Source organism: Puma concolor, chromosome D2 (assembly GCF_028749965.1).
Source record: "Puma concolor isolate L17-30 chromosome D2, mPumCon1.1.hap2, whole genome shotgun sequence".
Lineage (NCBI taxonomy): Eukaryota > Metazoa > Chordata > Mammalia > Carnivora > Felidae > Puma > Puma concolor.
In genome coordinates, this window is record NC_141677.1 from 58,977,095 (window position 1) to 58,998,447 (window position 21,353).

At 36.2% G+C, this 21,353-nt stretch overlaps 1 protein-coding gene and 1 pseudogene across 2 annotated transcripts in view; both read right to left on the reverse strand.

Moving 5' to 3' along the window:
- HPSE2 (heparanase 2 (inactive)) overlaps positions 1-21,353 on the reverse strand; it is a 663,646-nt gene that overhangs the window by 546,260 nt on the left and 96,033 nt on the right. The window lies entirely within an intron of this gene.
- On the reverse strand, positions 791-2,451 carry LOC112854422 (large ribosomal subunit protein eL6 pseudogene; annotated as a pseudogene).

Below are 21,353 nucleotides of genomic sequence, written 5' to 3' on the forward strand. Positions count from 1 at the left end.
AGGAAAAATCACTAGAGAAATTAAAAATACTTCAAATTAAAAAATTACTTAGCAAAATTTGTGGAACACAAACCAAATAATGCTTAAAGGAGGAATGTAGTTTTAAATTCACACATTAGAGAAAATAGAAAGATTTAATATCAATTATCTAAGTTCCTACCTTAAGAATCTAGAAAAAGAAGAGCAAATTAAATCCAAAGTAAGTCATAAGAAAGGAATAATAAAGATCAGAGTATATATCAGCAAATAGAGAAAATTAACAAAGCCAAAGTTTTTTAAAGTATTAATAAAATTAATAAGCATCTAACAATAACAAAGAAAAAAAGAAGAAAATCACAAGTTAACAATATCAAGAATAAGAGAGAGGCATCACTACAGATCCCACAGACATTAAAAGGATACTAATGTAATACTACGAAGAGCTTTATGGTAATAAACTCAACAACTTAAATAAAATGGGCAGAATCTTTTTTTAAAAAAGACTTAAAAATTTATGAAGAAATACAAAATCTGAATAGCCCTATACCTATCAAAGAAATTATAATAAAAATTTTGCATAAATAAAATTCCATGTCCACCTGGGTTCACTAGAAATTTCTATCAACCTTTAAGGAAGACTTAATATCAATGTTACACAAACTCGGAAAATAAAAGGGAAAAGAATGTTTCCACTTTATTTTTATAACCCAGCTTAACCCTGACACCAAAATCTGACAAGGACATTACAAAAAAAAGAAACCTACAGACCAATATGCCAAAGACTCAACTGTATTAATTAAGGGGAAAAGACAGTGTTTTCAACAAATGTTGCCAGAATAAATGAATAAACATATGAAAAAAATGAATATTAATATTCCTTGACACAATTATTTTTTTCCTTGACACAATTAATTAATGTGAAATGGACCACAGACCTCAACGTAAAAGCAAAACCATAAAATGTCTAGAAGAAAACATGAAAGAAAATTTTTGTGTCCTTGAGAGTTAACAAAGATTTCTTAGATAGAACACCAAGAACACTGACCATAAAAATTTTTTTTGATAAACTGGACTTACCATATTTAAAACTTTCTGCTCTGTAAAACTGACTAAAAGTTAGAAGTTCACTAACAGGAGAAAATGTAAACAGATTGTGGGATAGTCATACAATGAAAAACAACTCAGAATTTTTAAATTATATTCATTATTTATTTTTTGAAATGGATCAGTTATTTCATTAAGTTCTTGGTAAGAAATTCAGAACACCAATTTGTGAGGATAAATTCCATTTGTGAGAGAAAACACAGAGCGGAAGTGGCTCTGAGACTGAGAAACAGCTTTGATTTTTGGCAGAATTTGTGAATCCACAGCTTTCTGGTCAACCTTGCACTGCTCTGTAATCTCATATTTCTCCTTCTCTGTGTCAAAGATCTTACCTTCCTGGTGTCCGGGTTTGCATAGCTTCTTATTCTTGAAGTAATAAGCATCAGTGAGATGTTTTGGGATTTTTGCACTACTGATATCAATTTTCGTGTAGGTGGCAACGACAAATTGGTGTGTTCTATGCAGAGGAACTCAACTAAGGGACATAGAGATCTGGTCACAAACAGCAAGCCACTGTTCAGTTGCTTCAGGAAAATCACCCTCTTGCCTCTGTGGCACCCAGTGAGGATGATCAAAATGGTCCCAGAAATGATGCTATCTCACAGTTTTCTCACATGCTGAAAGGTCTTTTGCTTGGCTCAACAGCTTTTGAGGCACATCTTCAGTAGGAAAATACCTAGACATTCTGCAAAGTTTAACCACTCAAGTATCACCATTCTTGTCACCACCAACTAGTTTTTTGACTATAGCAAGAACCTTCTCCTTCTGTTTCTTTTCAACCCTAGATTTAGCTGCTGAATACTTCCTCTTGTACATGGCCTTTTTGGAATATATAGCTGATGGGGAGTATTTACCAATTCCTCTGACTACGTCAGAGTTTCAGCTAGAATGGGGCCTCCCCTTCTTGGGCATTTTAGCCCTGAGATTACCCTTCTTAACCTTGCCACCAGGATCAGCTTTCTTGGCTTCAAGTTTCTTCTCCTTACTATCAGGCTTCTTGGCTTTTTCATCCACCATCTTGCAAGATGGGAAAGAATAAAAAAAAATTTTTAATGAACTACTGATAACACATAACTAAGATGAGCACTGGAATCATTATGCTAAACTTAAAAAGCTAGACACAAAACAATATATATGAAGTTTAAGAACAGGCAAAATAATCTATGGTGATAGAAATCTGAACAGTAGTTGCTTTGCAAGATGTGAGGGACCAGAAAGGGACCTATTGTAAGGGACTTTCTGGATGATGGAAATGTTCTAGATCATGTTTAAGGTGATGGTTCCATAGATGCATACTTTTATCAAAAGCAATCAAACTGTACACTTCAGATATTTGCAATTTTATGACATATAAATTTTATTCACATTTTAAAGTAACAATATGGGGGGGAGGAATTTTAGTTCCTACCAAAAGGCACCTAGATTTCAAAAGGCACCAAGTACCAAGTAAAATATAACTCAAATGACCCATACACCTTTCATGAATCCAATTATAGACTCTTAACACAGCTAAAATGAAAGGTTTCAAAGTTTACTCACCTAATATTCTACAGATTAGAAAAGGCATACTCACTACAAAAAGACACAACAAGAACAGCAGGTAGCAACAGCATGGAGTGTCATCTGTTACCTGCTTCTTCACCTCCCCATAGTGTTCAACTTCTAAGGAAAATCCACCTGAACCCTCTGGAGACCAAAAGATGCCTATAAGCTTTCAGGCCTTGCCACCATAAGCTAGAAACAACTCCAGACAAAACTTATCATCAAAACAATAGCCAGGGCCAACACAAAAGCAATCAGTTCTTTGGTAGCCCTATCAAGGTCATTCAAGTCAGTGAGACTAACCTTTCTCAACATTAACCCAGGATTCTAATCAAGCTGACATGGAGATGAACTTATTTTGTCCAGCTGGCTACAAAAACACATGCATGAAATCTTTCTTGCTCACCCTCATGCTAGCCTTTCCCTCTCCTCTTCCTGTTTCTTTTCTTTTTCACACATGCACAAACAGTCACGTCGTCATATGAGACAAGTGAACACTGAATCTTATGGGTAAAAAACAGATGTTTTCCAATTATCCTTCACAAAACCATATTTTATATCGGGTTCTTCTATGGATTTATAGCCAATGAAGAGATGTTACTACATTAGCTCATGGAGGGGGATGATAAAAACTGGAAAGGAAGAGTCAGACAAGGCAAAGAGAAGCTATCCAGAAGGCTGCAATTGGAGAAGCATGACAAATGGGCAGCACAGTTTTAGAGGGTTCCGGCAGAAAGGCAGATTGCCTGACTGGGAGAGATTCTCCACAGCTGGAGCATCGCACACACCATCTGGAATTTTTTAAATCTGCTTTCCCCAGGTGATCTGATTCTCAGAGTGCCAGTGGAGATGAGAAAAGAAGTAATTGTATAGCTCAGAACAGCTCCAAATGCTCCCCAAATTAGTTAATGAAATCTTGTTTGAATCAGTTTCAGCTTCTCCTCCAAATTGAGCCTCTAGTTTTGTGTTGTTGTTTCCTCAAAAAAAAAAAAAAAAAATTGAATGGTAGGAGTTTAACCCCTAAACGTTTTCTGTACAGTGGAACAAAACAGGATTCCCAGCACAATGGGCAAAAATGGTGCTCCAACTGTCAGTTCTGGCCCAAATTTCTCAATACAGGCCAACAAAGCTTCATTTTCAGTCTCACTCCTCTTGACTGGTCTTAGCACTACTTTTAGCTGTTGCCAAATGGAGAGCATACATACTGAGGTCCCCAGTTTTCTTCCCCAGATGGTCTAAACTTCAGAATTAAAATAAAGGAAAATGCAATTTTAAAAATTAAGAGCAACCACAAACTAAACTGTCATAAAAATGAAAGGCCTTCATTTTCTTTTTCTCACAATATATATGTCCCTGTGAATGTGGAGGTGGGGAACAGTGAGGGAGTATATGCAAGAGAAAAAGTGATAGAGCTTACTGGGGAATAGGAGGGGTCAGGGAAGGAATAAAAAAGTAGCAGGAAAGAAATTCTGCCTCTATCCTCTATCCTCATTTCTGTCTCCAGTTGACTTTTTTTTTTTTTTTTTTTTTTTGGTCTCTTATCTTGTACCAAAAGTATAAAACAAACTTTTTCTACAAATGGCCAGATAGCAACTTGGCAACTATTTTATTTTAGGCTTTATGGGCCATGCGGGTTGGGTCACAAATACTCAACTCTGCCATTCTAGCAAGAAAAACAACCATAGACAATATATAAATGAACGAACATGGCTTTGTTCCAATTATTGGATAATGAAATTTAGATTTCAAATACATCTCATATGTCATGAAATATTATTATTGTGGTTTTTAAGAACCATTTAAAATGTAAAAACCATTCTTTGCTCAAAAATCATACTCAAAAACAGCAGCCATATTTGGCCCATGGGCCACAGTTTGCCAATCCCTGTATAATACCAATGAACAACACCTCTAATAAAGGTTCAGTTCCAGAACTACACAATAACCACAGCAGGAGTCTCACATAATTCCTTACTCAGGAAAAACTCAGAGTAGAGTTTTTCAAACTTGAAGTGTTCCATTATACCATGAGGAACTGTGGCGAACTTTTCATTCTCAGGATCACAGACGTCTAGAGGTGTAAATACATGTGTGTTAAAATAAATTCCTTCCCACTTTTAAACTTACAAAATTGTCCTACTCTATCTATTCTTTTTATGGATCTTCTTCACTCTTGTTGGCAAGAAAGGGTAGACTCTTGATGACCATAAACATTTTCAAGTATCTACTAGTACTTTACTTTGGTGATGATATAGATTAATATAGACAGCAGTACATTTCTTTTCTCTTTCTACCCCTGCCTTTTTTTTTAAATGAAAACACTAATATGTCCACCAAACAAATTAGCATCTCTATGTTAGCAGACTATTTGCTGGGAACAACAAACTCATATGTCATTTTCAAAGAGGAAAAAGAACTGGGTGCAAAAAGCAAGACCAGCTTATAACTTGTAAGTTTGGGCACGGAACTTTTCACAAGAGTTTTCACTAAAGGGATCATTCCTACACAAAGGTACCAAGCCAGGAGCTGGTGCTACAGATATGGTCCTGCCCTCAAAAAACTTACAGTCTAGTTGTAGAGACATAAGAGGCCCAAAGAAGAGTAATATAATAACCACAAACACTTTAAATATTTTAATATATATTAAAATGTACAGCAATATAGAATCCCACACAGATATACTAAAAATGAAAGCTTAGAGAAATTGTATGAGAAAAATTCCAACTCAAAAACATGTTGGAAAAATTTCTCCTGCCTAGCAAAAACAAAATTAGAAAAATACCCCAAAATAATAAAGTGTATGTCCCTTACCTACTCCCCCCCCCAAAAAACCTACGGATAATAAATAAGGATCATCTTAAGAGAAAAAGAAGACACTTACTACAACTATAGTAAAGCATAAGAAATAGAGCACAAAAGATATACTAAAATGATAATATGGACATAAATAAATGTCCTTGTGGCATATATTGGGAGATACATTCTTATGTTTAAAGTCAACAGTGAATTTAGAAGTTTGAGCTAGTAGTGTTAAAATTCTACAGAAAATGTAAACATGTGGTAGAAATGCAAACTGGTATAGCCACTGTGGAAAACAGTATGGAGGTTTCTCAAAAAGTTAAAAATAGAACTACCCGATGATCCAGTACTTGCACTATTGAGTATTTACCCCCAAAATACAAAAACACTAATTCAAAGGGATACATGCATTTCTACTTTTACAGCAGTATTATTTACAATAGCCAAATTATGGAAACAGCCAAGTGTTCACTGATACATAAATGGATAAAGAAGATGTGGTATTATATATAGTGGAATATTGCTCAGCTACTAAAAAAATGAAATCTTGCCATTTGCAACAACATGGACAAATTAAAGAGTTTCATGCTAAGCTAAATAAGTCAGTCAGAGAAAGACAAATACCATATGATTTCACTCATACATGGAATTTAAGAAAGAAAACAAATGAGCAAAGGGGAAAAAAGAGGGACAGACAAACCAAGAAACAGACTCTTTTTTTTCAATATTCACTGTTTGTTTTGTTAGAAGTATTTATAGTGGATCTCACTTAATTTAATAGACGTTGAAACACCTACTTATTTTGTGAGATCCTTTGGTTATAAATTTGTAATCCTCCTTGTGGTGGTTGTGTGTGAAAAAGACTCTTAACTATAGAGAACAAACTGATGGTTACCAGAGAGGAAGTGAGAGAGAGATGGGTGAAATAGGTGATGGGGATTAAAGAGTACACTTATCATGAAAAAAATAAAATAGAAATAAAATAAAATAAAATAAAATAAAATAAAATAAAATAAAATAAAATAAAATAAAATAAAATAAAATAAAATGAATGGATGTACAAACCATGTTGAAATATATGTAGAGAACTGTTTAAAGAAGCAAACAATAAAGATGTTTCTGAAAGTGGGGGACAAAAACGAAAGAAAGAAAATGCCAACATGAGCAACAGCAAAGAACTCAAGGAAACTAAGTATCTGGTGACAGGTACACATGACAAATAATCCAGGAACTCAGAGAAGGCTGAGGACTGGAGCAGTGGTTTACAGAATACAGTTACACAGAGAGAGCCCTTCAGAAAAGAAACCCAGATGTTGAGAGGAAGGGGTGGCACACCACAGACAGTGATGATGGGAGTGAACTTGGGCAGGAAAGAAAGCTGCCTGCCCCACAGCAAAAGGAGTCAATCCATTGGAAAATAATGCAAAACAAACAAAATAACGCCAGACCCAGACAGCAGGGGAAAACCAAACCTCAAGATAATCTAACATCTCTTCTATATAATCTACCTGTGACAATAATCAATGAGCATTTGAATCATAAAGTTATTTTGAGATTATCTAATCCTATGCATTAGTTTTATAGATAAATCTTCAACCCAGAAGGGAACTATCTTACACAAGGTCACATAATGAGTTGGTGACAGGTATAGACTTAGTCTGGACTCCCAGATAGTCCAATATGCTGTCCATTGCACTACACTGCCTCCATACCAAGTCCTCAAGTGATATGTCCATTCTGTTACTCTCTCAGGACTTTCTTGCAAGTTGCTTTCAGTATTTGAACTTACAACTGTAGGCCTGTAAATTCAATGCTTAGGAGAATAAAAGTAACTGGGTTTTATTGTTGTTTGTTTTTTATCATTATAGCCTTTCTATTACTGATTATATAGCCTTGAGCAAGTTACTTTACCCTCTAAACTTCAGGTTTTACATCTAGAAGATAATAGTGCCTCACACAAAGGACTATGGTAAAGATTAAGTAACATTTTACATATAAAGCATGTAGTATATGTCCCAGAATATAATAAACAAGTGTTTGCTACTGTTAAAGAAAATATTCTCTCTCTCTCTTATTTATGCCCATGAGAAGCAGCACAGCCTAGTGGTTAGGACAGTAAAGAGCATAGACTCTGGATGCCCCTGCTATACCACTTCCTAACTGTGTGAGCTTGGGCAAATTACTTAAACTCTCTATCTCTCACATTCCCTATCTTTAAATAGGGTTGTTGTAAGGATTAAGTGGGATATTGTATGCAAACAATATCTTAAAAAATAGAAATGCTTTAATAGGAGCATTTGTTAATTGAAAATTTTAACCTATAGAAACTTGCATCTGCTGAGAAGTACAAGAGAAAATTTTGGCTTTTCCCCATGGTTAGGTATGAGATAGTGACAATATATGCTTATAATAAGCTTGTGGTGGTCTTGGAGGGGGAGAGGAGAATGGGCCACCAAAATCCCTATCAGGATGTTTTCTGTGCATAATTAAACTGCCTGTAACTTGTTCTTTCCAGTCAAAGAGAAGAATGAAATGTACCACCCTTCCAACCTACCTCTACTTTCTCACAGATATTTGGTATGTAGTAGCTGAATTTTCTCATTAAACATTTTGAGGGCATTTTTATTTTTACTTTTTTATGTTTATTTATTTTTGAGAGAGAGAGAGAAACAGACAGACAGAATGTGAGTGGGAGAAGGGCAAAGAGAGAGAGACACACACACACACACACACACACACACACACACACACACACAGAATCCAAAGCAGGCTCCAGGCTCTGAGCCATCAGCAAAGAGTCTGATGCGGGGCTCAAACTCATGAACCATGAGATCATGACCTGAGCTGAAGTCAGATACTTAACCAACTGAGACACTCAGGTGCCCCTTGAAGGAATTTTTAAATCAAGTTTTTTCTGCTGCATTTCCCCCAACTCTCCATGTCTCTGTTATCCACAGGTACAAAGGCCTAGGAGCTCAGTATCAGCACGACGGCCTTCAACTAAAGCCAAAATCCTAAATCTGGAACTGGGAGATCCACTGAGATTACAGCCAGTAATCTGTCCATAGGCATAGCCAATGGTCAGAGCCAGCAGTCATGAAGTAAGCAAAATTAATATCCAAGACCTAAGCCAAGAGCCATAAAACAAAGTTGGCAGGGAGAGGCGAGGAAGGGAAATGGGTGTCAAAGCTAAGCCAAAGGAGTTACAAACACCTCATATTACCAGAACCACCTAGAGTCCATTGCAAACTGTTACTGCTGCTTTAGGCGCAGTCTCCTTAAAGACCACTGACCAATGGCTGAGCCATAAGGAACAGTCAGTTTGGAAGGGAACATTCTTAGTTCTGTGGCTCCTTAGTCAATTCTCCTATTTTCTAGTTTCCCTTATCATGGTGTGCTATTTCTAGCAATGTAGGCTTAGATGTGAATCTCTTCCTTCTTGGGCCAGTAATTTAAGCTCTGTGAACCTCAGCTAGCTCATCTGTACAACGATAATAGTAATTTTTATCTTCATAGATTTGGTTTAAAGATTGCATGAGGATACATGTGAAAATCTTGAAGATTTGACAAAATACAAGTGAAGCTTTTGTAAGACACACTATAAACAAAGTTAAAAGATAAATGTTAATATCCCTAATAATTCAAAAACTTCTACAAATCAGGATGAAAAATATAAATAACACACACAGAAAAAATGGCAAGGAATTAAAAGGTAATTCACAGAAAAAATACAATTTGCTCAACCACACTGGGGATCAGGGCACTGCAAACTAAAGAGGGAGGTACCACTTTTCAGCTTGGCAAGAATTAAAGGGACTAATAATACCCATGTTGGCAAGGATATGGGCAAAAGGATACTCCTATAACACAGTTGGAGGAAATAGAAAGCTTTTAGGTAGGCAATTTGCCTGTAACATTTAAAACGTGACTTTTTATTCCATTGATTCTACTGCTAGTAAACTATCAATCAGAAATACTATCATAAATTCATAAAAATATATGTACAGGATATGCATTAAAATAACTAAGTTGCATATATATGTGTGCCTATATATAGATACTTTATATTTATACTGGCTAAAAAGAAAACCACAGGTCCAAAATGGCATCAGTTAGGCTGTCATAAAACCACAGCTTAATACCTAATCTAGTTGCAGTTTCAACATTCTCCAGAAATTTGTCTTTTTTTAATTTTTTAAAAATATTTATTTTTGAGAGACAGAGACAGAGCACGAGCAGGGGAAGGGCAGAGAGAGAGGGAGACACAGAATCCGAAGCAAGCTCCAGGCTCTGAGCTGTCAGTACAGAGCCCAATGTGGGGCTTGAACCCACGAACTCTAAGATCATGACCTGAGCCAAAGTCAGACACTTAACCGACTAAGCCACCCAGGCACCCACCCCCTCCTCACCGAAATGTAAGTCTTAACAGGTCAGTCAGAATTTTTCTGATCAGTGCCAATGAGGTTATTTGACCACCTACTTTCCCCTCTAAGGGAAAGTGACCTTGCCTGGAACAATCCTTTTCATTTGCTAATAACTTTCTTACCCCACCCTCATTTCTATAAAAATTTTTCATTTTGTGCAACAACTCTTGGAGCTCCCCTCTACTTGCTAGATGGGATGCTGCCGATTCTTGAATCATTTAATAAAACCAATTAGATCTTCAAATTTACTCACCTGAATTTTGTTTTTTAACATAATGTTGCTATAAATGTTACATACACACACATAAATATGTTTATATGTGAAGAGAAAAGGTCTGGAAGCTTATACAGCTGTTAATGGTATCAATTCCAGGGAAGTGGGGTTAGAGAACATGGGGAGGAGGGGCCTTATATTTTATATACATTTATAATGTATTAAATATGTACATAGCATAGAATTTTCTCCAATAGAATGAAATTCTTTCATAATCTTTAAAGAAAAAAAAGAAAATGTTCTGCAGATTATAAAGCAAAGCACAGGTGTTACTTTTTTTTTTTTTAATTTTTTTTAATTACATTTATTTATTTTTGAGAGACAGAGTGAGACAGAGTGCAAGGAGGGGAGGGGCAGAGAGAGAAGGAGACCACAGAATCCAAAGCAGGCTCCAGGCTCTGAGCAAGCATTCAGCACAGAGCCCAACGTGGGGCTCGAACCCACGAGCCATGAGATCATGACTTGAGCTGAAGTCAAACACTTAACCAACTGAGCCACCCAGGTGCCCCAGGGTGTTATTTTTCTTAAATATACCTTATCAACCAAAAGAAATTTAGGATGACATACAGATGTGAAGTGTTATTCTTTATTACCAGAATTTCTTACTTAAAATTATTTTTAAGTCAAGAAAAAAAACAATTGTGTCAAGTCTTCCATATACATAAAAATACAGTAATTCTAGGTTTAAGGTATAGAATTATAGCTCTAGAAAATTTCCTTGTAAACTTTATCAAGTCTAGTTACCCTTTTTAACTGTTATTCTCATGCTTAAAGCATATTATAGACATTAATACTATTCTTAAGACATGACACCATCACTACCTACTTGTCCTCTGAAGTAATTACCCCAAACTAAAATTTCCTTCTTTTTATATCTTCCCCTTTTCTCAGTTTATTAAATCATTCTAAATTTGAACATATTTCTCTCAGGTACAACAAGATCACCAGCTCAATTTTGTGAGATAAGCAAATTAGACACAATTGCTTTCCATTTCATCATTCAAGGTAACATAAAAATGTTACAAGTTCATCAAAAAACAAGAATTCCAATAAACCATGTTAAGTTCAGAGGCAAATAGAGCTTTTTTTTTTTTTTTTTTTTTTTTGCCCTTTTCTGTTCCTGGTTCTCCTTTAGTACTGCCTCCCAAATTATCCCAAGCACCCTCCCAACAAAGCCTGCTTTCTGGAAAGGATCTGAAAAGTAAATTCATGAGTAAAAAACATACAAATAAATAAAGCTATAACTGTTAAATTTCAGAAATTGATTTTTAAAATTACACATGAGTACCCAATATTGCCAGGTACTATATATGATATGAACCAAATTGATGGGCCCTACCCTCAGAAAACACGGAAGAACAGATAAATAAACAAGTAGTTAGACTAAAGTGTGGTTTGCTATGATAGAGTTAAGACACAGTGTTATAAGAGGGAAGGTCTAACCAAGTGCAAAGGGTCAGAGAATTCTAGAAGAAATATCCAAGCCAAGGAGTAAAGAGTGAACATCAACTAGACAAAGGTACATGGGAAGAAGAATGAAGGCATGAAGAATGCCTTCCTGACATTTCTGAAATCACATCACCCCAATTCATCCAAAATATATGTCTGACTCTGATGAGCAGTAAAGTGGGAACAAAATTCAAACCTTCTAACTTCCAGTTCCTTTCATCATTTGGAATACTCTATCCCTTGCATCCTCTCCTCTCTTCAGCTTCAAGTGGTCATGGAAAACAACTGAACTGGTAAAAAGAGAAGTCACAGAAGATCACAAATGCAGAGCACAAAGAGAATAGGTATAGGCAGGCAGCTGGGGAAATGGTTTTGTAAGACTTTCTCTGAAGGACAAATGTTTAGGACAAAACAAAATTCCCAGCAACGGTGTATATGCCCCTAAAGACTGTAGTTTTGATAGGGCAGTAAATATTCAACCCAATGTCCAAACAGAACAAATATCTGGATAGTCTCTGCCAAACCAAGATTAAAAACTTCTGAAATAAAGGGGCACCCGGGTGGCTCAGTTGGTTAAGCATCTGACTTCAGCTCAGGTCATGATCTCATGGTCCACGAGTTCGATCCCCATGTCAGGCTCTGTGCTGACAGCTCAGAGCCTGGAGCCTGCTTCGGATTCTGTGTCTCCCTTTCACTCTGCCCCTCCTCTGTTCATTCTCTCTCTCTCTCTCTCTCTCTCTCTCTCTTTCTCTCTCTCAAAAATAAACATTAAAAAAATTTAAAAAAAAACTTCTGAAATAAAAAATAGCCAGTAATAAATTTATCCATTTTCAGCTAAGCAATATTTAGAGGGGAATTTATAACCTCAAATGTCTCTGCTAGAAAAAAAAAATCTCAAATCAATAACCCGAGCTCCCACCTTTAGAACCTAGGAAGCGAAGAGTAAACTCAATTCACAGCAAAGAGAGGAAAGGAAATAATAAATATTACGCTGTAAATCAATTAAGTAGAAGATAAAAATGCAGTAGAAAAAAATAAATAAAACCAAAAAATGCTTCTCAGAAAAGGTTAAAAAAATTTTTTCCAAACTTTTATTAAGTCCCACTAAGGAAAAAGATGAGAAGACAGAGCACCAAAATCAGGAATGTAAAAGGGCACATAACCACTGAAACTACAGAAATTAAAAGATTATAAAGGAGTATTATGAACAATTTTATGTCAATAAATTAAATAATGTAGATGAAATGAACAAATTCCTAGAAAGACACAAATGATGAAAATTGCCTTAGAAAGAAATAGAAAATTTGAATGAACCTATAATGAGTAAAGACACTAAATTAGTAACTTAAAATCTTTGCTCAAAGACAAAACCAGATCCAGATGACTCTACTGGTGAATTCTATTAAGTATGTAAGAAGAAATAACACCAATCCTTCATGAACTCTTCCAGAAAATGGAGGAAGAGGGAATACTTCCCAACTCATAGGATGTCAGTGTTCCTCCAAGAGTGCTTTCTAAACTTGCTCTGAACAAAACCTAGGATCACAGAACTCAATTAATGCTGATATCTTCAGGTTCCAGATGGATTCATAAGGCCAGATAGGAAGCTGGAAATGTCCAAATACATGTTAAGAAAGCTCTAGAACCAACCTGGACTTCAAAAGTCCTTTAAAAATTTAAGACTATCTCATGGAAAAATTGAGAATAGCTCCCTTAAAAACCCATAAACGGGGCGCCTTGGTGGCTCAGTTAGTTAAGAGTCTGACTCTTGATTTCAGCTCAGGTCATGATCTCACGGTTCCTGAGTTCAAGCCCCACATTGGGCTCTGTGCTGAAATTGCAGAGTCTGCTTGGGATTCTCTCTCTCTCTCTCTTTCTCTCTCTCTCTCTCTCTCTCTGCCCAGCCCCAGCTTGTGCTCTCGCTCTCTCTCTCTCTCTCTTTCACTCTCCCTCTCTCTCTCAAAAATAGATAGATAGATATATAGATAGATAGATAAACATTTTTTAAGCCATAAAGGACCTTTTCCCCTATTTCTGCCCAAAGAAGTTAGTAACAAATATTCTGTCTTGCAGGGCAATACTAGGACCAAGTCATGGGAGGTAGGTGTCTCAGTTCTCAAATAACTTTGTAGTTTTTGGACATCCTTATTGGTTTAGGTGATATCTCATATTTGAAGTTACTACATCTATGGAAAACAAGTGATTTTCCAGTTTAAAAAAAAACTTATATTTAAGACTATATTGCAAAAAAACAAAAACAAAAACAAAAAAACCCTTTTTATTCCCTCTCTTCTTCCTTCTTATATACTTAATTACATGCATACCATAGTTATATCCATATAGTACCAATACTCAACTTCACAGTTACAAGTGACACTGAAAAGTGATTAGCTAAATCAGCATGAAATGGCAATGATGTATATGATAGCCATATAGAACTTTTACTTAGTACTCAGTGCTGTCATGTATCATCTCATCTAATGTTTACATTGTCCATGTTTATTCTCATCTAAAGAGGGTTATATAGCTACTGCAACTACTATAACTGTAACAGCCTCTTATCTGATAAACTGAAAAAAAACTATGCCTACTTAGACAAATCAGATTGGGATATTAATAAAACTGGGATAGAGGTAGAGAAACAGAGTCTACATATCTAGGTATTGAGATTTGGGGGAAAGAACAGAGCAAGGTTTTTCAGGACTATTGCCCAGAGCAATTTAGAGAGAGATGTTTAAAGACTTTTTTTTAAGTTTATTTATTTGTTTTGAGAGAGGGCACAAGTTGGGGAGAAACAGAGAAAGAGAGGGAGAGAGAGAATAGCAAGCTGTCAGCACACAGCCCAGTGGAGGGCTCAAACTCATGAGCCATGAGATCATGACTTGAGCCGAAATCAAGAGTCAGATGCTTGGGGCAACTGGGTGGCTCAGTTGATTAAGCATCCACCTTTGGCTCAGGTAATGATCTCACCGCTTGTGAATTCAAGCCCTGCATCAGACTGTGTGCTGACAGCTCAGCACAGAGCCTGGAACTTGCTTCAGATTCTGTGTCTCCCTCTGTAGGCCCCTTCCCCGTTCATGCTCACTCTCTCTCTCTCTCTCTCTCTCTCTCTCTCAAAAGTAAATAAAAACATTAAAAAAAAAAAAAAGAGTTGGACGCTTAACCAACTGAGCCACCCAGGCACCCCTAAAGACTTTTTTTTTAAGTTTTTCTGTGTGTGAATAATGTAACAACACCAAAAGCATGACCCATAAAAGAAAAAAAATGATAAACTGTATTTCATCAAAATTAAGAATTTCTGCTCTGTGAAAGACACTGTTGGGAGAATGAAAAGACAAGCCACAAACCAGGAGAAACTATTTGTAAATCACATATCTGATAACACTTTTATCTAGAATATATGAAAAACTCTCAAAGCTCAATTACAAATGAACAAAGCAATTTTTTAAATGGGCAAAATATTACTTCTCCAAAGATCATTTACTACTGACAAATGAGCACATGAAGTGATGCTAACATCATTTTTCATCAGGGAAATGAAAATTAAAACCATAATTAGATACCACTGTCTTTCTATTAAAATGGCTAAAATTACAAAGACTGATCATACCAAGTATTGACAAAGATGTAAAGCTACTAAAACTTCCATACAATACTAATGGAAAGTAAAATGATTACAACCACTATAAAAAAAACAGTTTGGTAGTTTCTTAAAAAGTTAAACATTCACTTGCTAGAGAATTAAATGATATATCCATACAAAGATTTGCACAAGAATATAAATAGTGGTTGTATTTGTGATAGTTAAAAACTGAAAAAAACAAAAACAAAAACAAAAACAAAAGATGTCCATCAACAGGTCAATGGATAACCAAATTGTGGTATAGTGATACAACAATTATTCAGCAATAAAAAGGAATAAATTATTGACATGTGCAACAACATGGATGAATCTCAAAATAATTATGCTGATTAAAAGAAGCCAACAAAGGGGCGCCTGGGTGGTGCAGTCGGTTGAGCGTCCGACTTCAGCCAGGTCACGATCTCGTGGTCCATGAGTTCGAGCCCCGCGTCAGGCTCTGGGCTGATGGCTCAGAGCCTGGAGCCTGTTTCCGATTCTGTGTCTCCCTCTCTCTCTGCCCCTCCCCCATTCATGCTCTGTCTCTCTCTGTCCCAAAATAAATAAACGTTGAAAAAAAAATTAAAAAAAAAAAAAAAAGAAGCCAACAAAAAACAGTACATATTGTATGATTCCATTTGTATAAAAAAATTTTTAATGCAATCTGATGTATAATGACAGAAAATAGGTCAGTGGTAGCCTAATGACGGGCGAGGCAGAGTGAAGCAGAAAGAACGTATTACAAAGGGACATGAGGAAACTTTTGGGGTATACAGATGCATTCATTATTTTGATTGTGGTGATGATTTCACCTAGATTTGAACCCAGATCTGTCTGTCTTCAAAGCCCATATTCTTTACACTGTTCTAATCTATGGGAAAAGTGGTTCTTTACACTGTTCTAATCTATGGTATGGTCATGACATTGTAATTATCTTTTAAAAAGAAAAAGATAATTTCATATTATAAAATTATTTCATTTGGGTTTTAAGTTTTTGGTCTATTGTTCCTTGTGGAAAACTACTTTAATATGCACCAGTTTGAATTATATTGGCAAAAAACAGTAATAATAATACTTATAAAATGCTTTCATTGTTTCTTACTTTTCTAGCAAACAATATAAACCAGGTCTATAGCATTTGGGAAATAATGGCTTTGAGGACAAATACCATGATGCATTTCCTTCTTAAAGCCACAGATTCTGTCAGGGTCAGGGTATCTTTGGCATTGACTATGGACAGCCTGGAACCAAGTACTCTTAGTTATATGAGAAAATAATGTTTAGAGTTCATCAAATTGTTTTGCTTGGTGTTATCCTGACACTGCTCAATCATTTTGTAAATCTGAGTGATGCCAAGTCTACATGTTTCTGATTTAGTTCCACTTAGCAAATCAAAGTGCTGCTTTACGAATGCTGTTTGAGATTTAAGGCAATACCCAACTGGTATCCTTTGAAATAAGGAGACTGAGTCAGAAGCCATCATTCAAGTGGCAGATGGGTTAAAGATGCTTTATACAAACCAGCTCTATCAGTTTCCACTGAAGTCTATGCTCTTGCCAAATGCATTCTCTTAGAATATACAATGAGATTTTTTTTTCACATTTATAGGCCAAAATTCCTCTTTCAGCCACATCTTGCTTCAGTTTATTTGGAATAAGTTTCTATCTCTTTTATATAATGCTGATTATGGGATATTTGAAGTCATGTTGCTTGAATTCTAGAAGAGTCAAGAAATGTAGCAGAGCTGATAGGGAAATGACGTACAGAAAACATGAGACCAGGGCTAATAGAAGTGCTTACATTCAAAGGCAAATAGATGAGAAATAAGTAGAAAGAAGTAACAATGTGTATAAGCACAGATCTTTCTTCACAATGAAGGTGGTGCTGAGATGGAGTGAATGGAGATAATCTAGGTGTCTGGAATTTTTAAATATTGCCATATATTCACATAGCTAAATAGAGAGACTGGTGCTAATCCCACTTTCTCTCTTCCTCTCTCTTAGTTTCTCACCCACTTTCATGATTCTACAACTCTCTAAATGTTTTGTTCTATTCAACAATAAGAACAAGTGTGGTGCAATGAGAGTTTAAAAAAGAGAGAAAGAAGGAAGAGGAGGAGAAGGAAGAGGAGAAAGGGAGATGAGAAAGTACTAGATGCGAAGAAATAAGAATGAAGAGGAAAGAAAAAGAAGAGTATGAAAATACCTGAGTACCTTTATCACTAAAGCAGTTTTAAAAAGATTTTTGACACTCTTCCCATCAATAAGTTGGCTCTATGTCCTCTCCCCTTAAATCACAGTAGTCTTTTGGCTGCTTCTACCAGTACAGTATGGCAGAAGTGATACTATGTGATACCCAAGATTAGGTCATTAAAGGCCAAACAGCTTCCATCTGGTTCTTTTGGAATATTTGTACTCTGAAAGGTCCCTCTAAGTACCCAACCACCACAAGAGGCCATATGTAGGCGCTCCATTCAACAGGCCCAGTTGAGTTCAACTTTTAAGTTATCCTATCCCAGGCATCAGAAATGTAAGTGAAGAAGCCAGGACCAGCTTTGTAGGCATACAATGTATACAATCACACAGGGCCCACACTCAGAAGAGGAGCCTTATCCTTGGTTTAATCTCTATTGTTGCCATCTTACAATTCTTAATAATTTTATCTTTGAACTTGTGTTCTATAAGTGAAGTCTAATGGAACATGAGTGTGAGCAGAGGAGATGCACACAATATGCGTATCTGCCACAGTTCCTTGTTGTTCCATTAGCATATAGCTTTCATGATGCTCACTACACAGCTTCTATAACACGCTTACCTTACATTCAAAGCCCTGTGCTCATAAGACCTCTGTGCTTAGTTTAAATGTCACTATCTTAAATTCTAAATGATTGTATCTTTTAACTTGTATTCATTAAGTCAAGTCCATGGGACAATGAAGCATACACACATGAATAGAGGCAATATGCACAAAATGCATATCCCTACCCTACCCCACCCTGACACCTCTTTCATGGACAGCCTTTATGATCTCTACAAGCACAGAATTCTGACGTATCCACAATATGTGTAAGTTTAGGGAGACCAAAGTGAGTCCAGAATAAGCACGTTTTACGTCTATGATTGAGTAAGCAGAGGCACTAAGAGCCTTCAGAAGACACACTTTTCATTCAAACTAGAACTTGCTTTGAATGCAGGAAAAATGCAGTGGCATCCTAAGAAACTGGAACAGCCAAGGAAACCTATCATACCCTCTTACTCATGTTCCTTCCCCATATTATCCAACTACTTACAATGTAAATGAGGACGTAAAAAGAAAGGGAAAGACAGAACAACCCATAGTTCTTTTTCCTTTTGATTCTTCCTTATTCATCAGTAAGCCAAAGGTAGAGAATGTTGGTAGAATGTGTGCATTATCAAAGAGTGAAGTAAAAACTGTTGAAGTGGACTGCACATCATTTCTAATGTCATGGTAAGATCAAAATACATACGCATGTGTGAGCCACAAAATACAAATCACAAAATTTCTGTGGTTCTGCATACAAGTCAAATACTCTTACATTCGCATTTAAAACTCACATTGTACAATGTAAAGACGAATAATGGTCCACCTCCTCCCACTACTGCTTCAATCTCTTTACAACATCATCTATTACTTAGCCTAGATCCAAAATGGGGAACTCACAAACTCTCTCTTAGGTTCCTTATCTGTAAAATAGGGATATTGAGACTTCACAGGGTGGTTTGAAGATTAAAAATAATGTCTTTAAAGCCCTTACTTAGTACACTATCTGGACATATTAGTTATTCAGTAAGTAGTACTAGAGTACTATTCTACTGTGAAAAATAATGATGACGATGACACACTTTTCTAAAACTAATTCATTTTTACACAGCTTTATTGCAGAGTCCTTCCACACAGTGAACTAAAACATGTCTCTTTTCAAATTATACCAGTCCTATTCCATGAGGTCCTAGGCTCTACAGGCCATGGTTAATCCTTCCTCCACATCTCTTTAGATGAAAGACAATGACAGGGTCTGTCATTTTGAGAACTAAAGAGTTGCTGCACAGCCTATTCAATGTCTTTGCTAAGGCTGAACTCTCCAGTTAAACCCCTGAATATTGCACAGTTGGCTGATATTGCTCCCTCAGAAATTCACCGGTATTCTGTGTTATACTCTGTGTTATACCTAAGCAGGTAACTTGATATCACCCACCTTACATAGCCAGTCTCAGCCACATTCTCAGGCCATATGAACTTCAACTGAAAGCTTTGGGGGGTGAAAAATTCTTGACCAGACTTTTGGTTCCAGGAGGGCAGAGATTTTGTCACCTTTGTTTACTGCTAAATTTCTGAGTTCATACTAGATACACATTATTTGTTGAATGAATGAAAAAACAAATTCACAGGGAGCATAAGCACCATTAGGTATGTCATTACTTCCACCCTATTTTGTAGGAACCTCAAAGTTCATATTTGCCCAGGTCCTAAACTAAGGCCTTAACATGCAAGATACAAAAATATCTGAATGCCAAAAATTACATTATGTCATTTGGTAGCAAAAAGCAAACAAAACAAACAAACAAAAAACTCTAATATGTAATTGCTATCTATAAAAACACATAAAAAGAAGAGAATAACAGAGAGACAATTTTATCTTCCAGCACTGAGCATGCCTTTAATTAGAGATCTCTAATTTATGGCTCTACAACTAAAACAAGAGTTAGAAAAGTAAGAAGACATGTAGAAAAATTAAGTTTTGGAAATAGTCACTATATCGAAAATCAAAAGAAACCAGGTACATTTCATCCAGAGAAGCTGAGCCTTCAAGAATTTAAAGGAATACTACATTAATAATGGTGAATGGCTGTTCTGCTTCCATTGTAACAGAACAAAAGGAACCACCTTCAGTTATAGGAGATCTTTATACTGAAAATCCAAATTCATATCTCAAGGGATAAGAAACACTGGCAAAGACTGCCAAAAAGAGATATGAATTCTTCAAGTCTACAGACTTTGCTGAAAAAAAGTATCCATCTTTCTAAGATTATTTAAGTGGATTTCTGCTCAAAAGGAAAGTGTGAACTTTCCTTGAGATAACCTCAAGATCATTATTTCCAAAAACTTTTGAAGCAGAAGCAACTGTGAAAAATAGGACATTTCCAAGTACCTAAGGTAAATAACATGTCTAGGAAAAAACTTTTTTAATCCTCCATTTCACTTTTTCTAAGATATCTTACATTTAAATAGTATTTCACAATTTACAGTGGACTTTCATTTTTTTCACCTCTAGTTTTATTATGACATGATACCCCAGATCACCTGCCTAAGCTTGAAGGTTAAAGGGGATGAGAACAGATCAGAAGTCTTAGATTTAAATAAACCTAGAACAGAAACTCACAAAGGCCTCATATATGATGGACAGTGTAGGTTCACAGAGTAAAAGACAAACAGAAGGACAAGACTGCGAAGACAGATCCAGGGCACAGAGACTACTAACCAGCAGTCAAGGTCTTTTCTTCCTCAGGCCAGACAACACTATTCTAGGGTGCACTGTAGGTACTCCAGAGGGCAGTGGAGAGTTCTCCATCCTTTCCAACCATCTGGACATTCATTTCTGTGTGGAAAGAGGTGTTTGTTGGGAGGGACCCTTTTCCTCCAACAAATACGTTTTTGGTGTCAATAATGGATAAGAAAATGTCTTTAAGAAAAAAGAACAAATGGCAAAGACGTGAGAATTTTGCAAAAAGCTGAAAATGCCTGTGAGCTAGAAGGCATTATTCTTTTGCAAGTCTAAATAAATTAAAGGCCTGCAAAATTGTATGGGAATGTGCAAAAGGCTTTTTTTTTTAAGTAACTGCTCAAGGTTTTCTCCCAAGAGTCATTTCAGGCCTAGTCACCCCATTTTCAATCTGAAACAGAAGGTACAGCTATTGGAAAAAGTCTGCTGTTCACAGCCAGGTCAGAAAGTCCGAGGTTTGTTTGGTTTGTGCCCTTTGCAGAGAGGACCATAAAACTCCATTCCTCCCCATCCTGAAATAAATGCTAGGCAGAATAATGTTCCCAGAATGTCAACAGAATGCCACAGAGAAACATTTGCTTTTCTTGGTAACCAGTGCATTTAAGGGCACTGAAGTCCATATTTTCAATTCCAGAGAACTAA